The 20,348-nt window shown below is 42.2% G+C and overlaps 1 protein-coding gene and 1 long non-coding RNA gene across 14 annotated transcripts in view; one reads left to right on the plus strand and one right to left on the minus strand.

The window, feature by feature from the left end:
- LOC310706620 (uncharacterized protein) overlaps window positions 1–20,348 on the plus strand; it is a 447,399-nt gene that overhangs the window by 136,313 nt on the left and 290,738 nt on the right. For all 13 annotated transcript variants that reach the window (XR_014525946.1, XR_014525947.1, XR_014525948.1 and 10 more), the window contains one exon: window positions 4,775–4,828. The gene's annotated coding sequence lies outside the window, so the exon portion shown is untranslated. The remainder of the gene's footprint in view (window positions 1–4,774; window positions 4,829–20,348) is intronic.
- On the minus strand, window positions 7,648–12,517 carry LOC310706766. Its single transcript, XR_014526160.1, has 3 exons — window positions 12,079–12,517; window positions 10,502–10,703; window positions 7,648–7,891 (listed from the first exon to the last, which is right to left on the minus strand). It is a non-coding gene; the product is annotated as an uncharacterized lncRNA (long non-coding RNA).

The following is a 20,348-nucleotide window of genomic DNA, read 5'->3' on the forward strand; positions in this document are numbered from 1 at the left end:
AAAATCAAAGCTAGTATCGTATTCTCTGCTACTAACAGATGTCCTGGTCACTCAGGAAAAAAACATTTACTCGCACAACATGAAAACCAGGGTTGTTTGCATGTCTATTTAAAAGTTATTGGATGAGTGACAATTTTCCCCAAGCTCTTCATGAACAGTCTTTTCATTGTCTATAATGGGGAGCAGAAGGTAAATGTCAACACCAGACGCCTGGGGCACACGCAGAGTACATTCATCTAGCAAAGTCGCAATTTGCTTTAGACTCATCTGTGCTGCCTTAACTATCGTCTGCTTCCCTCTGTTGCCTGAGGAGAGCACCGCAGAGTGTAAGATCATAGAACGGTCTTGAGGCGGGGAAGACTAAGGCAGCCTTGTGTGCTGTTAGGAAAATAAACGGAATGTGAGGGATTGTAATTAGAGCGCTCTGAAGAAATGTTCAAAATTTGATTTCCACAAGCCAAGGTTTCCTCCACTTCCCACTTCCAGAGTATTTCTAATTACATGCGCTGAGGCAGTCTTGCAGAAATCTATCTTGTTTTAAATCAGCATGGCAAATAAGGTAATTTTTCCTACACACACACGCACACACACATGAATTTTTCACTTGAAGCAAGGCACACGCATTGAGATACTGATAAATATGGTTCCTGGAAGACTCTTACATTTGAGCTGACATTGCACGTACTCGTATGACTGGCTGAAGGCAGAAGCTGTTTACTAGTATATTGCAAAGGAAATTGCTAGCAGAGTTGATATTTCTAGTGTGAAAAATGTGAGAAGCATCTACGGAGAGGGGAAGGAGAACATCTTATGAATAGCAGCAGTAGCATTAGTGTTTACTACTATTCCCATATTGCAAATTGGAGCGGGTGCTGAAACTGGGAAAGAGTGCCTTGCCTGATGAGTTCCATATATGATAAAGGTAAAACTCAAACCAGGGACTTCTAATTCATAGCTCTATCATTGCCACTATAGCAGAGAGCGGGAAGCTCATTCCCTTCATGCATTGTAAGCTTGCAACTCCCAGCTTCCCTCATAACTGGCAATGATGGTGGGGTTTGATGGGAGCTGTAGTCCAACAACATCTGTAGGGCCACCGGTTCCCTGCCTCTGCACCATAGTATACCAGCAACAGCTGGGAGTTAGGTGGTGTGGTAAGGATAGGAAAACAAATCTGAATTGGCTTAAGAAAGGGATGGTTTTGACTTTGACTTGAGAAAGAGAGAGAGAGATCTTAAGGTGGTTCTGGTTGATAATGGAAGGTAGCCTCAAGACTCTTAAAGGTAAAGGTAAAGGGACCCCTGACCATTTGTTCCAGTCGTGGCTGACTCTGGGGTTGTGGCGTTCATCTCGCTTTATTGGCCGAGGGAACCGGCGTACAGCTTCCGGGTCATGTGGCCAGCATGACTAAGCCGCTTCTGGCGAACCAGAGCAGCGCACGGAAATGCCGTTTACCTTCCCGCCGGAGCAGTGCCTGTTTATCTACTTGCACTTTGACGTGCTTTTGAACTGCTAGGTTGGCAGGAGCAGGGACCGAACAACAGGACCTCACCCTGTCGCAGGGATTCGAACCGCCAACCTTCTGATCGGCAAGTCCTAGGCTCTGTGGTTTAACCCACAGCGCCACCCATGTCCCTTCTCAAGACTCTTAGCAGCAATTATATCAGGCATTTGTCTGATTAACTTTCTGTGGCCTTTTAAATGTGTCTGTGGAAGAAGGGCTGAGGTCCCTGACCCCTGAGCCGCATACAAACATACATAAATAAACAACAAGCCCACAAACAGTAGGGCACTTGGCAAGCATAACTTGGGCCATTTATATATTTCGTCCCCTCTGACATCTGGAATATTAAGGAGATGTCATTGCATTTAGGTATTCAATCTGAAGGCCATGCTTAGTGCTATGCATTACAAATGTACAAAGACAACTATCACTAGACAGACTTTCTCGATCGTATTTTGGGTTGTAAGAGCAATATGAAAATGTCATCTGGGAAATGTAAAGCTTCAAGCTTTGGCCAATGTATTACCATAGAAATGACAGTCAAGTCCAGGGCTAAGTTTTGTCAGCGTGTTGAGATCAAGCCAGGTCCTAGTATGGGAAATATACCTAGAAGGAATTAGATTCATAACCACTACAGTGTTTGTTTCACCTTTGGGAACTCCTGCTGCAAGGCAAATGCATTGGGGCACAGAGAGAGGCAAAGTTCCTTGGAGTAATGCTTGCTGTGTGTGCATCTCACGCATATCTCTTCAACCCCTGCATTTGCAATGCAGCATAGGTTTTCCTTCTCTCTTCTCTGACGGAAACTGATCCCGGTCTTTTAAAAGGGACCTGGAACCATCAATATTATAATTGCAGGGCTTTATACATTTCAAGAGACAATAGCCTATGATCTTCTGCCTTCTGAACAAGCAAACCAAATTTGTAAACCAGGCAGGCCAAAACACATCACACTAGCTTCAGCTGCACAAAAGCATTCCTGGAATCATCATCCAGGGACTCAGCTTCATCCGTCGCAATAATATGTTTTGAATGTGTTATAAACATGCAACACCAGAAGGCACCAGGGAGCAAAAAAAGAATTTATATGGATTTTTACATAGGCTCCCCCCCCCTTTGTTGTAACGATATTTATAGTGTTTTTAACCTGTGTCTAGATCCACCCCAGGGCTGAGTCCAGGTGTCTTCCATGGTAATACATTCCCATATTCAAGACAAGTCAAAGTTCTGTTCCCTGGTTTGCCTTTCTACTGACCAGAATCAACTCTGCCTTGTCTGGATAAAGTATCACATGGTTCCAACTCATCCATTGCTTTATTGACAGACACCAGAAACTTATTTAGAACTTGAACACTTTCCTTCAGTTGTGATGGAAAGGCATAGAGTTGGTTGCCATCTGCATATTAAATCAGAGCCACAGTTCCTCAATGACCTCATCTAGTAGTTTCATTCAGAACAAGATGGAGCCCTGAGGCCCATCAAAAGCCAATGGCCATGGGGCGTAATAGGACGCACCTTCAGGAACTGCCCTTCCATCCAAGCCCAATGATCCAGAAGGGTTTTGTGATGAGTGGAACTGAAAACTGCACAGAGCTCTAGCAGAGCCATCCAGGACACACTCCCTCTGTGCAGTTCCCTTTGCAAACCCTTAGCTATTTAAACCAGTAATATTTCTTTATTTGAGAAAGCATTCATCTAAAAAGGCAATGTGTCAGTTTTGAGAGAGGGTTAAGAAGCACTTGTAAAATCACAAAAGGAGCACTCTTCAAAACATTATTAGAAGACCAAAAGCCTATCATCTGGAATTTTTTGCAGTCAATTAGAAATATGAATTTTCCTTGAACTTGTAATTGCTGAGGTCAGAATCTAAGTGATTGCTTTAAAGTGGGGTGGGGGCAAAATTACCTTGTGGACCAGGAAAACACTGGTGCTGTTTGAATTTTGCGCTAGATTTCTTACCATAACATTTAGCACTGATCTAGAGCATTGCACATAAATTACCACAGTAATATAACAATTAACTCCTTATTACACATGAGACATTAGAAACTCCTCATCCATCTATAGATCATTCTTTTATCCAGTGTTATTTTTCAAGAAAGAGGTGCCGGAACTCATCATGAACACCTTTCTTGTTCTTTTATAATGGCAATGATGCCTACCTGAGAGGCGCCAGAACTGAATTCCAGTGAATTCTGGCTGGAAAAAAGCCCTGCTTTTATCACTTTCCCTTCATTGCAAGGGTAGCAAGTACAGCCCTTTCAGGAGTTAGGGGGCACATGACATCCCCCCCCATCGCTAAATCAAGAGGGTTTAAAAGTTTATTTTTTAAGAAAAACACTCATTAGAATTTAAGCAAGAGCCCACAGACTCCTCAAAAAGACTCTGGAGACACACACATTTCCTACCTGTGGCAAATGAGTGTACGTCATTGTCTGAGAAGAGATGCACTCATCTTACAGCGCATGGAAGTCATATGAAGACACAGAGGTGCCCAATTCTGTCTCCCGTGTAATGACTGTAATCCCAATTGTCACAAATTGCATCCGCCTTGAAGCCCCAGGAATTCTTAATAGATTCTGAAAAAACACAAAATAGACATAAATCTGGAAGAATTACCTACTGATAACAATTGTCCGACCATGAAAGAAGCTCTATAAATCCTGCCTAGAGAGTTACTTGCCTACTTTGAAGCCAATTTTAAAATCATATATTACTGTGTAAGAAGCAGCACACTTCACAAGCTTGAAAAGAACAGTTGTTCACCTGCTGGCTCTGAAATTAAAAAGTTTAGAATGTAAGCTTAAATGTGATTATGGCTAAATTGTACCCCAGTGTTTTAGTTTAATGTGATTCTTAAAGAAAGAAAAAAAATCAGAGGGATCCTAAGATAAGTTACCATATAAGGAAGTTTGTGGAAGGAAAAGTTCACCTCACTTTCTCTCCCCTTCGTTCCCCATCAGCAGTTCCCTACAACCCACCCAACAAGTGTGCCCCATGACCCACTGGAAGGGCTTTTCAGGGGGTTCAGGTTGTCGGGGGAGAAGGAGATGGAAAACTTTTATTTCATGAACTTTCAGAGATTAATTTATCTTAAGATCCATACCAGTGTTCCGTTTGGTTAGAATCCGTTATGAAGAGACATGTTGCAGATGTCCAAATAAACCGTCTTTCATTTCTGATTTCCACAATGGCCCAGTGCAATCCTAAGCTTTGCTAGAATTCCAGAATCACAGGAATCTAATCTCCACCCATCTCCTCTCTTCCCAGGTGTGATGCTGATGGTCAAGAGGACTGAGAGTGCTTTACCATGAAAGTGTAAAGGTAAATTGGGAAGTGGGTCAATACTGTACTAAGTGCTTTTCAATGCAGTCCTACACATATCTAGTCAGAAGTAAGTCCCACTGGCTTATCCCAGCTAAGTGAGTATAAGATTGCAGTTTTAAAGGACTAATCTTATATTGGCTGTAATCAGATGGAGAGACAGGTGTCTGTAGCTTGTGGCTAATGTTATCACCTCTTGGAATGTTTCCCTCTTGGAAAATGTGAGGAAAAGGAGATGTGGTGACTGAGCATTTTGTCTAGAATTGCTTTTCAGTTCAAAAGTTTCATGGGAATGGAATTGTTCCTAGACAAAGATTCTTAATCAGACTTTGGGACTCCACATCGAGCAAAAATGTCTGGGGAATTTAAAGGAAAGCAGGTGGGGAAAAAAATTAGGTAAGACATAGTCTATATTAACAGAAGTAAAGATTTCAGATTGTAAGAATTAATAAGTCCTCTTTAGACGTTGGTTGTGAAAAGATGAAGAGAGGACAGCAGGCTGGATGCCCCAATGTTTCCATCCCCGCCAGAGACTGTCCTGCACTGAAGGAGAATTGTAAGCACTTTCTTCCCTGTAACCAGGAATCCTGAATGATAGAATTCCTAATTGTGGGGATGATTGTACCTGTGCAACCCTGCTTCAGAGACTGAGCCAGCAGCTTGGGGGTTGAGGGGATGAGCATAGTGCATGAGAACTCAGGGGGCAAGGCTGCTTCATGCACATTGGAACAGTCATTAAGTTGTACAGAGTGCCTCTTAGGCAGCTTTCTTTAGTTCTGTTATGTCCTAAGCAGAGAGTGAGATTGGATATCACAATGAAGTCACAATGAAAGGGGTTTATTTAAATCTTGGGGCTCCATTTCAACACTGAACAGGGATAGAGGTGATCAAGGATATACTTCACTACTTTGTTAACTAAGGTGAAGAAATACATCTTGCATATTAACACCTACAGGTTGCTGTAATAGGCCACAGAAACTTTCATACAGGCTGAGCTTCACAATGGAGCAGAAGTTTTAATGTGAATGATTTCACACAAGCCATCCAATTTCATAGGTGAGCAGAAAAGTTAGTTCAGGATCCAGTAAGTATTGATGTCATCTTAATGCAGATAAGATGCACAGGAAAACCAGTGAGTCGCTGCTCTAGTAATACCAAACATGTTGGACTTTAACTTGCAGAGCTGACACCCTAGTGACTGCTTGATGCCTTCCCCCCCCAAAAAAAAACTTGCCAGGGGGCAAATATAGATGGGTGTTGGTGGCGGGCAGAAGTGAGAAGGGGTGGCGGCTTTGAAACCGCACAGCTCCATCTGTCTACTACTAACTCACTGAGTGAGAATGCTGCTGCCACTATCATCATCTCCTTACCTGTAATGTATCTGGGCACATCCCAATGTGCATGTTAGAGGCACTGGAGATAAGGAAGATGCTTGTAGCAGCAGCTGTCTAGCCCAGTGCTTCTCTTGAGAGTGCTGGGCCATTTAAAAATACTAGAAGGCTAGCATTGGTTGTGGTGGGCCACAGCGACTGTCCTACCATGCCAGGTGCACTGCGCCTGTTAAAAAGAATGTCTTAATTCTGCCAAGCTTTTGTATTCTGGAGAAGCATTTACAGAACAACTAGCAAAATGCTTGCAATTATGGCAGGCAGAGTAGTGGCAGAGAGAGGACTCATGCATTGCCAGAATCCCCAGGAGTGTTCAGTGTGCATCTGTGTAAGACACACAGTGCACCCACTTCCATTCACTTGTATGGGAGAAAAGTAGGTCACAAAATTGTCTGGTCACATTCCTTCCATGGCTTTTGCTTCATTGGCAGCAAGCCTGTGCTTCATGCTGTGTAACCACTCTGAATTGGCTCCAGTCTCTGCCAAAGGGATCACCAGATCCATGGAAATTTTGGACAAACCTGTTTGAGGCTCCTATGACTTTAGGGGACTCTGTGGCACCCCAGAAAATGGGGGCCTTCAGTCACAGTTTTCAGCGCCTGGTATTCGCCTTCCCAATTGCTTCTTTCAAGTTGTCACATTTCAACTTTCTTGTGGGTACGAGAAACACCATGTAAAATTAGTTGTCTGTTAAACTGTGAGACCATTTCAGCAAATCTGCCAAGTCGTAAGAAATATACAGTGACAGTAGGTCAAAAACTTCCCTAAATGTGAAGTGGAGCAGGAGGCTGCAAACAGTTGGAGTTCCAGTTATTTGATATGGTACTGCATGCATTTTTCAAAGCAGTGGAAATGGTGATACTATTTTGAGAGCAAGAGCATTAAGGGAGATGAAGTGACTTCTGTTTAGGATGGGTTGCTCACCCTTCTCTGCTGGTTCTCTTCTCAAAAGGATACAAGTGACTTCAAAGAATCATGATATATATTGTTATCATTATTATGTTAATCATGACATATATTTATTTATTTATTTCATTATAGGTTTGCTTATTTTAAACCACATTTTTTGCCTTACATACCCTCCCAAGGCAGCTTATATAACCCCCCCCCCACAAAAAACCAGGAACAGTGCAACAGAAATCCAGCACAAAATATATGTGTCAAACATAACATTAGACACAGCAGGAGGAGCAGATAAATATTTGCTAAAACAGAGCTTCATCAGATTTTCCAAATTCAAACCATAATCAGAACATTGTTTCAGCATCTCCTAAAAGCTAATAAAGAAGGGGCCAGAAGTATCTTCATGGGGAGGGTATTCCAGAAGTGCAGGGCCATCACAGAAAAATACCCTGCTTATTGTACTCATCAGCAGGTCAAAGAGCATGGTCTCTATTGCCTATATAATGACTCAAGCAGTTCCATATAGGTGGGAGTGGCCCTTCAGATACCCTGATCCCAAACCATTTATGACTTTAAAAGTCCGTACCACATACCCTCCAAAGCACTGACACCAGAAACGGTGCGTCTTCCCGGCTCCATGTGTTCTCAGGCTCCATGATGTCATGTGAGGCTGCAATCTTGCATGCTTTACCCAATAACTTGTGTTTTCAGGCTCCGTGATCTTTTGCAAGGTCTCAGTCTCGCGCGTTTCTGCTCCACAAACCGGGGTGTCCTGCTTAAAGTGGGACAGTTGACTGGTATGATACCATCACCTTAAATTGGGTCCGGAAACAAATAGGCAGCCAGTCTTCTCTAGATAAGGTTGCATCTAGCGAACCAGCCGAAACTGGGGTGGTGGTGGGGAAAGGGCTTCTAGCTACTAGTGCCAAGCTTTACCTCCATAGATAGTGCTAACTGCAGAAACACTCCCAAGCTACATGCTGAGCACTTTAGTGGGCATGTGACCTCATTTAGGAGTAGCAGGACATTGCCTTCCAGAATGACACCTTTCCTGGCCTACAGTGTTTACAGAAATGCCACATCTACCGTATATATTTCAAGCAGTTTGAGTTCCCTAGGAAGAGGTGATGATTGTAAAACAACTCTGGAAATTGTAGCCCTGAGAGGGGATGTGGCGATCACACAGGGTCCCCAGACGTCTAAAGGTCTATTGATCCCTGTCCCACCACTGTGCTCGCTTCCCCGCTGCCACCAACCATTTACTCTCTGTTAAAACACTGGGTCCTTCTGACTGATTATCTCAACTGTTTGACAAATTCTCTCACTCTCTCACACCAGACTAGCCCAACCCACAGACTTAACTTCTCTGTCTCTTCTAAATTCAGACTGTCTTCTCAACAACTCTAACTCTAACTCATTAAAAAAACCTCTGTGCTTAAACCTTATACACAGTTAACTTTGCCCTCTGGGTTCCCATTGATTAGTCATTTTACAATTAGTTAACCCTTTCCCTATGAACCCAGTATGATGTCACACACATAGGAGGACAAATGCCACAGGGGAATAGGATATCCTAACAAATCTCAGCACCCTTAATAAACTTCAGTTCCCATGATTATTTCACGGAAGCCATAACTGTTAAAGAGCAGGTCCTTCTGTAGCTACTCCAAAAGCAACTGATTTTGTGTGAGTGCTTTAACTCCTCTTTAATCAATGCATCCGATTTCTGAGAGCCAGTATTAATCTTTAGGCCTTGATTAAATGAGAGGGGCAGGAAACCATTGGAAGCACTGGGTTGAGCAAGGATTTAATTATATAGAATTAGAAACTTACCTGTGGGCAAACGTCTTCAGAAGAGTGTCAAGAATTGCTTTAGGGTTTCCCCCTCCCCCTCTTAAAAGTGCCATCATTGCAAGACATAGAGCTTGCATGATTAACACACTTTCCTTTCACCATGGCAATTAGGAATAAGGAAGATACTCAAGGATTCAACATTGACAGAAATGAGTAGAAGATTTCACTAATGGGGAGATTAGTCATTCCAATGAATCCTGACATAGATGTGGTAAAAGAGAATCTATCTATCTATCTATCTATCTATCTATCTATTTATCTATCTAGAAACACAAGGTGAATTGGTATAAATCAGAATAGATTTTAATGTAAGTCAAAATAACATTTGCTCAGAGCATGTAAATGCACTAAACCCAAAATGAGGTCTAGTGGCAATTTAGGGGTGGATGAGGATGAACAAGCTAAAACCTTATCTAGACTAGGGTCACATCCACACGGTGATAATGTTTTATTTATTTATTTCATGAAATTTATACATTGTTTGAATGTTTAAATAAAAACCTCAGTGGTTTACAAAGAGACTGTCATTCCCAAATGTGTTAATTTTGGCAGCAGGCACAGTTGGTTGAATCTCCCAGTAACTTCTAGCCATGTCCTAGGTGTGCATACACAGCAACATCCATATCGCAACATGTTTCTAAGTTAGAGAAAACTCTCTGAAACAGACAAGTTGTTTTCCAAGTGTACACTAAAAAAAAGTTTGAGAGCACAGAGCTGAATCTGAACTGAGCAGAGAAGGGTGTGTCCATTACTACTACCAACCAGTGTAATTGGGAATGTTATAAGCAGATGGTATTCTTCCATCTTGAGATACATTTGGTCCCTAGAGAGAAATTTGATGGTTTTTGCAATATAGAGCCCATTTGTCAGAGCATCCACCATTCTTCAGCATTCAAAACTATTCCTCCGCCCCGCCCCTGAATAATCAAGAGACCAGTTAAAGTGTTTGCAGTCCATAAATCTTCTGGGGCTTTGCAGCTTTTATTTAATTAGTGTGTTAAAATTAGCTATGAATCAATTTACCCAAATTGACACTTGGCTTTCATGTCAGTCAATTGCGATTTTCTGTTATTAGTCCCATTTTCCCCTGGATATATAACAATTTTACACACAGGGAAAATTTCACACCTTTAAGTAACACCTCCTTAGCATTTAACAGAAGATTATGGCATGAGTTTTCATTAAAATACTAATTGCTCTGAAGTCATGGAGTGCGGTGTGTGCTTTAGGTACTCCTTCACAGCACAACTTAAATCTGTGGGTCACTTTTTTTAAGGGGGGCTGGGAAAACCAAGCGACAATTAGGTTTTTTTGTAGGGCTGTGCACTGGATTCAGCTGAGGGACAAGCCTAATTGAGCCTGTTCAGAGGGATCTAGGTTTTGCTCAAGGCATGTTGAGACAGCCATACATTGATACAGGCCAGGTTCCGTGGACTAGAGTGAACTAGGACTGTCAGTGAGTGGGGCATCAGACTGGAAGGAGAGGCAGGCATCACATGGGAAAACCTCCAGAAAGGCCAAGACCTACCTCACTGGCAGTACCATATTCCCAGGAGAAGGTAGGAGTCTGATGCCCCCTGACGCACCTTGCTGAATGGAGCTGATTAGCAGTTCTACCTGGGTTTTCATTGTCCTTGAGTGAATTGCAGGGCGGCCCTCCTTCATCCTCTGCTCTGTTGGCCGCTCTGCCCTCCCACAAATTGGCTGATGGCTTCAATGACCCCACCAGGCTGTGAGAAGCAGGTTGCAGGTTGGTAGTTAAAGATGGGTCTGAAGAGGCTGGAGACTACCTCTTTTGAACCACAAACCAGTTACCTCAGAAGTTCTACACAAACTTGTAGACACATACACCAGCTTGCCACTGTCTTGCCACAAGTTTAAAATAATGAGATGTGAAATCTGAGAGCTTCCTTCCTGAGGGCCTTGAGATATTTTTGCTTCCCTGTGCCTGCTTCTCCCACTCCTTGGGTTCTTCATCCTAATGCATGATCCTATAAGTAAAATCTCCCCACAATTATGTGCTATTTAGCCAGCTATCCTCAGTTGTGACAGGGTTCCTGTCCATGTCACATTTGGTCGCTGCAGAGATAATGAGTCTGCCACTCCTCTGAGTTAAAGAAAAACACTCCCAGATGTTGGCAAAGAGTGAAATCTACGCAACAGCTGCTGTCTAAAGTAAAACTTTATATGCCGAACTGTCTTGTGCTGAAGAATCCAGCATTCTCCTTTCATGGTGTGCATACATTTAGCTTGGCAGGTGGTATCATTTGAGCCCAGGGAGGTGTGCTTGGGAGAGGGAGAGGTGAACAGCTCTTTGATAGGTATATAAAATAGCATCCACATAAGCATCCTTCATGTAGCTTGAGATCTCTTAAATTAGTTATGTGGTACCAATACGAGGGTAGGTTTCTGTAAGTATATGTACATGGCACTTCATGTATATTGCATTAAGCATTATAAGTGAAAAACAATTGTGGAAATGGCTTTGTTTTCTTTCCAAAGTAAACAGTCTGTCTTATCCTACATAGTCAATAGTGCTTTGGACTCCTGCAGAGGATAATTTCCTAGATGCAAAAAGTCTACAGATGTAGGATAATGTATTCCTCTAGTCTCATTGGTTTGCTGTGTGTGCAGTTTGATACAGAAATGTTAGAAAGCAATTTCAAGTCACATCGCAAACTTGCAGGTACTGTTCTCAGAATGCCAGGCAGGCAGCTGTGCAGGTTTCAACCCAGCCAGAAAAAATTTCTTGCCAGGCACATCTTGATTCTTTTCTCTCAGAACCAGATTTACACTGGAGAGTAGAGGACAACAGAAAAGATGCAATTCGTGGATGGGAACCAATCGTTCAGCTAATGAAAACTGAAAAATGCACTGGGGAATAACACTGAACTCTTTACTTGTAAGATCTTGCTAAAGTTCCACACCCTCCAAGATTATTTGTATAGGCGACTTTGAAATGCTGGTTTCTTTGTTTCTCATCTGTCCAGTCTTCAATTCATAATAATAATACCTTTATTGTCACTGTACAACCTGTGTACAGTGAAATTAAACAAGCCTCCTCCCCCCCGCAAACACTCAATCTCTTATCGAACAACACACCACCTTGCAAGTCAATTTCGCTATGTTATTTTCCGTTCAACAGCCTAACAGCCCACAGATAGAAGCTATTTTTTAGCCTGTTGGTACGGCTGATTATACCCTCCTGCCCGAGGGTAAAAGATTAAAGAGGTGATGGCTGGGGTATGAGTCATCCCTGAGAATTTTTCTCGCTCTCCTAAGGCAACGATCCCTTGTGATGTCATCTAGCGGACTCAAGGGACAGCCCATGATATCATGTGCTGTATTCACCACCCTCTGTAGAGACTTTCTGTTTGTGGCTGTCAGGCCAGCATACCACACTGTGATACAATATGAAAGGACATTTTCTATTCTGGACCGGTAAAGGGAGTTAGTTCATCAGTTGTTGTTTAACTTTATTCTTTCGCAAGACCCTGAGGAAATTGAGTCTCTGTTGGGCCTTTCTGACCTCCTGAGTTATGTTGATTTTCCAAGTGAGGTCCTCACTAAGGTAAACTCCCAGGAATTTAAAGGAGGAGACAATTCAGTTCTCTACATAAGCAGAGTAATTTGTGAGGTTTTTAAAAATAAATAAATAAGGACAATGGTGTGGGGAAGAGCTAACCCCCGGTCCCAGCTCAGTGGCCCCAATCCATCTCACCCCTCCTTGAGTGGCTACTGTTAATCTTGTTTTGCAAGTGGGAGATCACTCCAGTCACTATATTTTCAACTAAGCTGCATTTGCAAATGTACCTACAGGATCATTTACACTCTTGAGGCAAATTCTATAAAAGTGTTTGCTTTTCTCTTGTTGAGAAGCTGCACAGTTTGAATCTCTGGGAGTGAGGAATCAGTGCTGTTCCATAGAACTGGAGTCTGTAACATGAAAATATTTTCCATATATTTTTTAAATAAAAAAATTGTTCATTTGTTAAAAACAGAAGAAGAAAGAGAAGCCAAAAACATTTGCTTTATAGCATTTTTATTTATCCAATTAGGCTGCTATGAGCTAAAACTTTGGAGAAATATTCTTTTTTATTTCCATGAACGTTGGCCCTGGCTGAGCATCTTAGATATCATTCTTGGCATTTGCTTGAAAGTGTTAACAGTTTGAACAGATGGATCCATGCCTGACTCTCTTGGCTGGTTTCCAGATTCATGGGGAAAGGGTGTAACAGGGACATCAGCTCCTATCATATGGACCAAGTCTGCTCAGAAGTTTCTCTATATTAAGGTTTCAGAGTTCGTGGAGATTTTTTTGGCATTTTAATATTCACAGCAGGGGATTTCATCAAGATTAGGATTTTTAGGGCTATCACTCAACAGGGAAATCAACACCTATTAGGGGCCTAAACATATGGGAGGATGCTACTTTATAAAGATTTCAAACTGGGTTAGGCACGTTGTGAGAAATATCATGCTCATTTCTAAGTTTCTGTATGAAACAGGTTAGTGGACCTTAAGCCTCTTGAAATGCATTTACAGTGTGATTAAATATACAGTCCAGTTTTTTATAGGGACATGCACCAGATTTGGCTGAGGGCCCAGCCAAACGGGAGAGTTAGGGGGCCTCAGGCAAGTCAGGTACACATAGCTACAGACTGCTGTGAGTCAGGTTGGATTGGCCCAAAACAATCCATGGCTGTCAACGAGTAGGAAGTTGTGGAAGGCAGGCAGGAAACCACAGGAAAAGGCTGAGACCTACCAGATTGGCAGTTGCATCTTCCCTGCAGAATTTAGGCTGAACACCATGTCTCTCCTTTTTGCTTGATGCCCTGCCCTGCAGGATCAATAGCTTTGCACAACAGCTGTTGAGTGGAGGCATCAATCCGGTGAGTTGCGGGTGCTGCTTTGCAGAACTGCACAGGATCAGATCCTCCAGTTTATCCTCACTTGGTAATACAGATGATTACATCCCATACAAAGAAACTCTATCATTTCCAATTATGAGCAGAATTACCACTTGGCACAATTAGGCCAGGATAATTTTGTAGTCACTGCATTTTAAAATATTCCCTCACTGCATTTTAAAACATCCTAAGGAGGAATGATGACAGCGATATATTCTCTGGATCAAAGTCTGATTTCCCTTGGATGACAGTGTGTCGCTAGATCGACGTACCAAAGCATTTTATTCTATCACATGCGGATGCTTTTGAGCCATTCTAGAGGCAAGAATTTTCAATGCTGTGGATCTCAAAATAAGTTATGAGCTGTATGATTACAAAAGCGGAGTGAGCTAAATTATTAAACAATTATTGAAAAATAAGCATTCCCCATGAGTAGTCACTTTTATTTATGAGCTCTTGCTGATAAATGTATTCTCGCCTGTGAGGTTTTGTTTTAAGAAACAATCAGTGAATTAAATTAATACCCCTGGTTTCTAAACAGAAATACATGAATTAATGCTTCCATTACAGCCTGTTTAGGCTATGATGCAATCCCATTTCCTGTGGGTTTTATGAATGCAACCACCAGGGGCAGGATATTTAATATCATGGAGATTTGCACAGCAAAATGTCTCCGAGGATGTCTCGGTGGTTGACTTTTGTTAATGTTCTAGGTCCCACTGATGCCTGGATGTGGGTTGGAAAATGATTTTTTCAGCCAGATCTACCTGAAGTAACTCTAGCTCTTCCCAAAAATATGTAGATTGGCTTATAAATTCATATATTCATACTGCAAGCCAATTACTGGTTCTCTCTGGGGTGGAGATGGTAGGACCTGGCTGAGCAGTTGTACAAAATATTTTGTCCGCTGTTTGTTTTACTGTTTTAATGTCACATTGATTTTGCTGGGATGGGGTGAGCCTGTGCTCAGCCTGTACCATGCAAGGTCATGAACTGGAGTGATGGCATCGAATCCAGCGTGGCTTTATACCAGCACAGAGGGGAGACTTGCTGCCTGTTTCTGCTTTGTCACTAGTGTACTATGTGAAAGAGGAGCTTGCGTGAATCTCCTGCTGGAGAAGTATATGAGCTGCAGTGCACCAGGACAATAGAGGCATGACTTTCCTTTTCTGTATGTTCCCTGGAAAATAAATAGAAGTCATTCAGTTTGCTCCCCCTGCTTTTGTGTAATGTGTGATGCCTTTGTTACATTGATTTAGTTTAGACCACAAATGCAGTCACTAATGACGCTTGAGGAAAGAGTAACAGCCTGACCTACAAATCAATCTGAAATACTTGGATTGACTTCTGTTGGACTAAATTGCCTTGAATTCACATGCTCTCTCTCAATTGGTTCAGGAATCAGGCTGCCCGATATGACTTTGCAAAGGGGGCCTTGCAGATGACTTGGAGCCATAATGCAGCCTTATGTGTAGCATATAGCACTTGGCCTGCCCATTTCTACTCACACTCGGTTGTCATTGCAAGCAGGCTGATAAAGTGTTGCGCATGCCAACAACACAGCTTATAGATTCTGTTTCTTGGTATCAATGCACCGTAGGTTATTTTCTGCCTCCTCAAGTAAAGTCAAGCATAGCAAAACTAATAATTACGGTACATTTCTGCATCTTGGAGCATCTGACAAGGGCTATTGAAGTTGCCCTTGGGGAGGGAGGAGAAATCCATAAGGAGACAATTATGAAAGGGTTTGTATGAGTGAGTTGAAACGCGCCACATTGTTGAAAAGTAATTTAGCTTCCCAGCAAGCTGAATCCTTCTCATGTTTTGAGCCTAAGTGATCAATCAAGCAAAGCTGTGCTTGCTCCCTTCTGAAGATAGCTATGAATATTGTGTTTTTAAGCTGTGTCTTTTTGAAAACACAATACCTGAAACATTTGTACTAGAGAGAGTTAGTCAAAAGGTTAATTGCTTCTATCAGATTTTGAACGTTGTGGAACATCCAGGTTTTCTTTTGCAAGCATCTGTTGGCAAAGCCAGGTATTTTGCTCACCTTTTAAATTAGCAAAATACTGTACACTCTTGAGCTCACAAAACAACACCACACGATTCACTTTTTTCCTGAAGGCTCTAGACACCCCTCAGATGCTCATTGGAAATTCTGGATCTTTTGAGTTGTCCTCCACTTAAATTGCCATTCCAGATATGTGAGCCTGTGCATGGCAAGGCTGCTCAAATCAAGGCTGAAATAAATCATTGGTGAAGGCAACAAGAGTTTCTGTTAAGCATCTCATTAGCTCTACATGCAGGCCTGGAGACTTCAAATAGTAGTCAGTGAACAAACTGGAAAACAGCAGACCTGAAAAGGGAAGACTGTCATTGAAAAAGAAAGAAGAAAAGAACATTTAAATAAAGAAGTATTAGGATTGTTCCTTCTTAGCAACATGAAGCACCAAAAGCATCATAAATGGTGGATTTGGTTAGGGAAGATTGCCCAGAAGGGAATGTGTCCCTTGAGTTGAAGAAGGTTCCCAGTCCCTGCTCCTTCTGGCAGTGAGGGAAGAAACAAGCTCCCTGCAGCTTTTCCTTCTCTGGTTTATGGTTGGAGCTAAGCGGCCCTCCCTTGCCAATATTTTATTCACAGGAGACAGGGGGTTCAACTTCTGAGTGGCTCTTATACAGGGTTGCCATATTTCAAAAAGGGAAAAACCTGGACACAAAAGTTGTTGAGCTTTTATTTGCTAAAATCTCGACTTCCGACATGGGTTGCCATACATTTCAGTCAGGCTATTGGTTCATCTAACTCAGAATAGTCTATCCTGACCAACAGTTCTCCAATGTTTCAGAAACAGGACATTCCAGTCCCAGCTGGAGATCCCAGGGATTGAACCTGAGGCGTTCTGCGTGCAAAACAGATGCTGTACCTCTCATGGTTCCCTTTATGCCCTCTGATTCAGCCAAGAGTGGGGAGCGTTTGAGGACTCAGAGTGGAGGAGGGGAGTTGAGGCTATGCAGTGGAACCTGCTTCATTAAGCTGCTGCCACCGCCACCGCCACCGCCCCAACTGGACCTGACAAGGCAGGGGACTCCAGGGCTACCCCCCCTTTCCTAGCCTGTAGAGGATGGGGGGGCAGCTTGCTGTGACAGAGCAGGAGCATTTAAACGACAAGAGAAGAGAAGCGGAGCAGGCCAGGTGGAGTGCTCAACTTCAGGCCATGAATTCATGCCGGGAGAGGGAACTTAACAACTCCCGTGCAGTTTTGGACCTCTTCTACTTCATGTTGTTGGACTGGGTATACTGTAAATGCCTTGTAAGCAGACCTGTACTAGATTCTGCTAGCCACTGAGTTTGTACTGTAAATTGCTACAACCAAAGTTTTTCATACGAGTAAGCGCCTCTCTAATCCTGTCTTGGGCAGGAGCCAGGAGAGTCCCATGGAGCTACAACCCTTCCCTATCAGGAAGCGGGGCAGCCATATTTTCATCTGAACGGACTTCCTGTCAGGAATGGTTCCAGACTCTTTTAAAACAGCAGCTGCTGTGCTTTCAAGCCTCTCCAGGCTGCTAGAACAAAAACAGTTTAAAAAGAAATCAAAACTTAAAAGGCAGCCTTTGGACGTGCTGGTGAATTTGTAAATTCCTAATTTTGCTTTGTTTTCACACTTTAAAAAAAATAATAATCCACAGGTGTGTAGCTTGAAATGGTATTGAATAGATTTACCCCTGATCACACTTTAAATCAGCATGGATTGAAATGAGCTGATCTATCCCTCCATGCAAGTAAACCCCATTCAACACAATAGGACTTACAAATAAACTTGTATAGGCTTGCATTGCAAATGGTTATTGGTGAGACTGTTGAAGAAGACTTGCGTGAAATATTGGTTGTCTTGAGATCTTGGGAGGTATTCCCATCATATGAACAAAGTTACCCCACCGTGATAATTTTCATGATTGGATAAAAGACTTGCATTTGAAAGGCGCCTAAGGAACGTAACTGCTGATTTTCCTCTGCCATTTTCCACTTCGGTGTCTGACTTTCATATGCCAACAAAGCCAGACTCGCTTCAGACAGTTTGGGTTGTTTACAAGTTCTTCATGCTGATTTCTATGAAGCTTTGAGAGAAGAATAGCTCCATGATGTCTGTTGCTATTGATTTCATTCAAATGAAAACAAAGGACAACATGGGGAAAAGACACTTCAGAGGAAAGCAGACGATCCCGGCCTGTGAATAAAAAAAGTGCATGTCAGAAATCGATTATCTTCACCTTAAGAGAACAGAGGCGGGGAATTCTTCTGAAATATTTAGATTTTAAAATATGTTTGCCAAGGATTCCTGCCATAAAGAGCCTGTCATAAGAGTAACTCAGTCATGAAACTTAAATACAAAAAAAAAAAAAAACCCTTCCGCACAGAAAATGTCAGGAAAGAGGGTTCCAGGGCTGCCTTCCCATTTCTGTCAGGGGGGAATTTTTGTCAGATTGAATGTTGCATGTGTTGCTCAGCCAGCTCCTGAGGGGCACATGGCAGTGACAGACAGGGTCAGAGACAAAAGTAAGCAGAGCAAACAATGTGCATTTACCTTTGTATATAGGTTAGTTTTCACATACACTTGTACACTCCTCTCTAGCCTCCATTCAGGCCAGCAAGAAGCATTTTCAGCATTCAAGGACATTCGAGGAGGGTGCAGTGCTTGGCCCAGTAAGTGATGTGGCCAGGTGAGAGGAAGTATGATGTGGAGGGTTATGGCCAGAAGGAAAGCCTAAGGGCCAGATAGGTAAACCTGGAGGTTCACATTTGATCCCTGAGCCTCAGGTTCTCCAATCCTGCCTTAGAGTTCAATAAGCAGGACCTGAGTGTTGAATACTTCTGTTCAAGATGGCAGCCAACCAGCCATGTCCCTTTCCCAGGACACTCTATTCCATCTTCAAACCTGGTTTTTGTTTTTGTTTCATCAGTTGGTTGCCATTCTGTGCCCACTGAGCATGTACCAACCTGATTCAACTGTTTGGAGGGCTTGTTTATTATTTAAAGTATTCTTACCCCACTCTTCAGCTAGAAAGGTCCACGATATGGCTTACATTAAATCAATAAAATAAAACGGTCCCTATCCACAGTTTGTAATCTAAAAGACACAAGACAAAAGGAAAAAGGATTGAGGAGGGCAGAGAAAAGCATTCAAACTTGGACACCAGTTCTTAAAGTTATATAATAGTTTTGTACCCTGCTATGTGAATGGTAACAAAAACAATAAAAGGTTTTCTGAATCCACACAAACACAACATTTTAAGAACAATTGACAGCAGCTGTCAATGTCAGTGGATGCAGCTTGTCAAAAAATGAAATGTAACAATTGATGATATCTAAGAAGCTAAATAAAGAAATAAATAAAAAGGACAATGAAAAGCAAATGGGGGTATGCCCCATGTTTCTTTGATTGATTGAGCCTATGTTGCGCTTTAAAATCAACTCTCAATACCAGTGTGTGTGTCTGAGAGAGAGAGAGAATGGGAGGGAAAATCCAGCTTTACAAGTCTGTAGAAAAATATCCTGGTGAAAAGCCCCACTCCCTTTTCGAAAAGTTCGTCCAACAATACAAAATTTTGAAGTGAAGAGACTAGTTTTTATGTTGTTATATTGTTGGATAGTTGCAAGAGAGCACTGCTGGGGTGAGGAAGGGGGATCTATCCATTTTATATCTTGGAGGAGAGATGGCTGTAATATTTGTCTGGTAAGAGAATCCTGGGACTCAGCTGCATTAGTTTTTAAAAAAGTGTTTTAAATGTGTTATAACACTGTGGCACCAGATGGCGTTGTGGAGTTCTATCTTTTGGCAACGTGATTTCTCATTATGAGGTTTACAACGCGATTTTCGGAAACTTTTTTTGATGTGTCTAGATCCAGGCCTTGTTCTGTTTATTCTAATGGCAACAAGAGTTGTCAAGGCTCAGATGTAGCAGTGGGAAGTAGTGATAGGATAGTTCTTACATTCCTACTTGGCTGTCTGCCAGCTTGCTTTATCATTTGTTTTGTTTCCAATTAAATTTTGTGTGTGCTCACAAGAAGATAGCCTTAATAGGCAAGGCTGGCTCAAGACATTTTGCTGCCTGAGGTGAAGAGCAGAATGGCTCCAGGGACCCATGTTCTTGTAACTGCCTGTTTGTGATCTAGAAGCTGGTCTAGAAACTTGACCAGCAAGTGTGTTAACTGAGACCAGGCATTATAAACATAAAGAGTTGGGATGAATCAGTTAATTCCATTTTCACTCCGTTTCTCACTTTTCCAATCTTAAGTTCAGTTCTCCACATTTCCACTTCGGTTTGCAATTACTATTTTTAAAGGCCTGATGAAATTTCTCCTAATAAATAATTTTTGTGTGCAGTTTTGGCTAAATAATAAACATTTCTGCAAATGAGTTTTCCTAACACATTTTGGTATGTTATTTTAACTACTACAGGCATTTCTGT

This window comes from Podarcis liolepis (assembly GCF_965112155.1).
Source record: "Podarcis liolepis genome assembly, chromosome: 5".
Classification (NCBI taxonomy): Eukaryota; Metazoa; Chordata; class Lepidosauria; order Squamata; family Lacertidae; genus Podarcis; species Podarcis liolepis.